The 3,875-nt window shown below is 39.1% G+C and overlaps 1 pseudogene; it reads right to left on the bottom strand.

Moving 5' to 3' along the window:
• Positions 1 to 2,614: 2,614 nt before the first annotated feature.
• On the bottom strand, positions 2,615 to 3,496 carry LOC116293138 (uncharacterized; annotated as a pseudogene).
• Positions 3,497 to 3,875: the final 379 nt, after the last annotated feature.

Here is a 3,875-nt window from a genome sequence, read left to right as displayed (position 1 = left end):
TTAAACAAAGTCATTCGTACTTGTTGTCGCTGTGTGCAATACACTCGTAGTATACTGTACAATAATCACACTACATCACACCAATTCATGCTAAGACAAACGATCCTTATATACCGAATGATAGGAACTAAATACCAAAACTGCAATTGCCACCCCCCTTGTTATAAGCAATTAGCTATTCCAGAGCCTAATGGTATGATCTACCTTCACCACATGCCTATCAATCGGTAGCGAGTTAGCATTTAGGTGTTTTTCCCGTTGATTTTATTATATTATGACATGTTTTGAAAAGTCTACTGAGCTAGCTCCTTTTTTGCCAAAAACTGTTAAATTTTGCCATTTTTAAATTTATTGAAAAAGTGACTATCTTTTATTTACACTTTTATATGCCTTTTTAGGTCCTGTTGGTACTTCTCCTCACAACAATGAGAACATCAAAGCCAAAGCGCCTTACTGACTTTTATATGACGGTGCTATGGCTAGCAAATACTTTTGCAATGTTGCGTGAAATATCGTATAGTTTTATTTTCATTTCATTACAATTTCTTTCCCCCTTTTTTTTTCTTGTTTCCGCCTCTTTTGTGCCACCTCACTAACGAACACCGAAAACATAGAAATGCAATTAGCAGCTGGAAAAAAACAATTACAACAATAACTAATTTCAAATATGGTAATTTTCAATGCTTTGCAATTTATTAGAAGTTCTAAGCTTTGGTCTTTTAAACGCCGATGAGTTGGTTCCAGTGAGTTTCACCAGAATACAAAGCGCCATCACACCAAAAAAAATTTTTTAATTTTTTAACAACTCCAAACATGGTGAACTTGTAGCGCATGGCATAACAAAAACTTTTAACTAAAATCAATATCATTATCCATTCCAGGTAAAAAAAGAACTTAACTAGAATCCGATTTTTATTCAGAATATTACCACTCACACAGATGATTTATGTGTTAAATCAGTTTTATTTAAGTATTTCGGACCAACCACATTGAACATGAAAACAACCTTAGCTCTGAAAGGTTTTTCTTCAAACTTCTTTATGAGGTGAATGATCTTTGGAAACGAGCGGTGCAGACGTAGTCTCGTTCGACATCTGGGAAATAATGTTTTTCGATACCGTATTATAAATTATTATCATTCACTAAGCAAATTCCCTCCGACCTATAGACCCACCCCTTGCAAACGCCCATTTGTAAAAAGAGCACGTATCACGTACTTGAACAGTTTTCAAACAGTTTCAAGCTTCAATTTCAATAGATATAGTCTTTTGCATATGGCGCCATCTTTTTTTTTCCTTATTAAACTTTGTATTTCCTCTATTGGAAATAGTGAGACCCATTATAGTGCAAATTTAACTGACGAAAAAAAGAAAAACAAAAACATGAAACGCGCGCAAGGGATTTCTAGTATTGTAGAGTAAACTATGACGCTATAAGGCACGAGTGAATCTTGAGCCAAATTTCAGTTTTCCCGTACCAACTACCGAAGAGGAAACAAACTTTTGAAAATTAGATTGCAGTAAGAAGAGAAGCAAGGCTCTAGCAGAATGTTTTCATGTTTTTGATATACATTTGAATTGATGGTCATGAGCAACTCATACAATGGTGAGGTACAGGCCATACGTTTCGTGCGGGACTATCACCGGTAATATTAACTTTTTCTTCACCACCGCGTCTTTGCATCAAAAATTAAATTAACGAAGTATATTCCAGATGTTTGTTGAATATTAACTATCTCCCCCGAAAGGAAAATCCAGAGTTTCAATGTGAGAAAGCGGCCATCGTAACACCAACGCTTTTTAACCCCCTTATAAGTTTTATTTTGTAATTCTACTTAGTACAAATATTTGGTCCTCTAATCTTAGCTTGAAACCAATGCTAATTGTTAATGATCACTTGTGGTCCTTTACCGTTTGAAGTCAGCTTACTAGATTGAACGAGCATCGATTTATGAAACTCGGGCATTACCGTTTTTGGCACTTGGGTCTAAGCGTTTCAACATCGTTTAGCTTTCAAGCTTTTCAAAGTAGCTAGCCCTTTCATTACCTCATATGTCTATTTCTGGAAAATACTTTCACAGTGTAACTGAAGTTTAAGTTCGGTGGTACCTGCTAAGAAATGTACCTTTGCAACTGGAAACGCTAGAAGTGGGACAAATATGCCGAAGGTTTTGAACAAGGAATTCTAAGATAACGGTTCGCGTTTCCTTGATGACCATCGAGAAGACAAAGAACATCCGTTTTTTCCAAATCCATCAATTCCATCTCTCTTTTCCGGTTTGTAAAGGCACTACATTCTTCTCTGTCTTTTGTTCGCTTCATATTTCGACTTGTAATCACGTGAATTTGAAAGGATGACGATAATATCAAGACTAATAAGCTAAAAAAAAAGTAGATAATAAGAGAACCCCTAGTGGTACATTAGTAATAACATAGAGTTTCAAACATTATGATCACCACAAACCATCAAATTTCTCGTTCCCCCACCGTTACAACATAAAAAAAACACTACAGCTGGTCCACTACAATACGAATCCCCCACCCACCCCCTCGCGCTTGTTCTTTATGAGAGCCACTCCTCCCCTGATTACCCTCCTCCGCTCCCGATGCTCCGGTTATCCCATTTCTCTCTCCCTTCCCTGAAGGCCCCCTTCCCTGACCCAAACCCCCCTCCTCCCTCCACATCCTCCAACTGCACCAGATCGGGTCGCCCGTACTTACCACTATTCATTTTCCCAGCAAGGCCTCGACCCAACCCTTGAAGACGTGATCCACCTCGGTCACCGTGTGAAGTGCCTAATCTTACACATCCATGCCCATTCCAACCAGAACCCCATCCCCATGAAAACTTGCACCAGCTGAGTTACACGTTCCTGGGTTACCTCCACTGCCTCCTGTACCAACATTTTGATGGATTAGAACCATTACTGGCTGTACCGCTCGTTCCTGCTTGACCGTCAACACCGTTGTAACCTCCGATTGCTCCTCCACCGCCACCAGCGGCAATGAGAAGCGAGTTGCTTGTGGTATACACGAAACTGCCTCCTCCACTTCCAGTACCGGCGTTATCTTCAACAGACAAGCCAAGCTGTGCTGCAGGTCTCTGTTGTTGCTTTCCCTCCTTTCACTTCAACTGAGTTTCCTTCTCGATGACCGACTACAATATTTAGTACAGTACCAGAGGATAATTGAAAAAAGCCTTCCATGGTAGCACCTCGTCCACCATAGTACGTTCCTGGATTGGTACCATAGTCGTATGAATGAGTACCACCGCGTGCTCCTCCTGTGCGTATCAGGTACGTCCGTGTACTTGGCACAGTGTATGACTGGATGGTGCCATTTTGTCCAGTACCAGTAACAGAGAAGTTTGTTGTTAGCCCTAAACCTAGGAATATAATATTAATTTATTTCTTTTCTTTTTTCTTTTTCTGCTTTCCTTTTAAAGTAAGGTGTAAGCTAGTAATAATAGTAATCAACAACAACATCAACAACAACATCAACATCAGCAAAGCAAAGCAAAGCAAAGCAGAGCAAAGCAGAGCAGAGCAGAGCAGAGCAGAGCAGAGCAGTTTTTTCAACTTTGTTAAAGGGCTAATTGTAAAATTTTTATAGCGTGTGCAAGAATTATAACAAAAATTAGATGATTAAACTTACAATTAATGCAGGAATATTCTTTTTGTCTGTTGTTTTTGCTGAAACAAAAACTTCGCCTAGGACAAGTGTTCACTTCACAAGTATCCTGTAAATTTTATAAAATAGAAGTTAATAAATATCAACGCTTTCCGAGTCTGCTGCTTTGGGAATAAACCTCCTCGGCTTGGGCGTAACGTTTTCCATTTCAGACCATTTTATTTGTTTAACGCTGACGCTCGACTG

This window comes from Actinia tenebrosa, unplaced genomic scaffold, assembly GCF_029948245.1.
Source record: "Actinia tenebrosa isolate PJP-AT-01 unplaced genomic scaffold, QUT_ActTen_1.0 PGA_scaffold9__36_contigs__length_13948895, whole genome shotgun sequence".
NCBI classification, from domain to species: domain Eukaryota; kingdom Metazoa; phylum Cnidaria; class Anthozoa; order Actiniaria; family Actiniidae; genus Actinia; species Actinia tenebrosa.
This window is presented reverse-complemented; position numbering and strand designations above follow the sequence as displayed.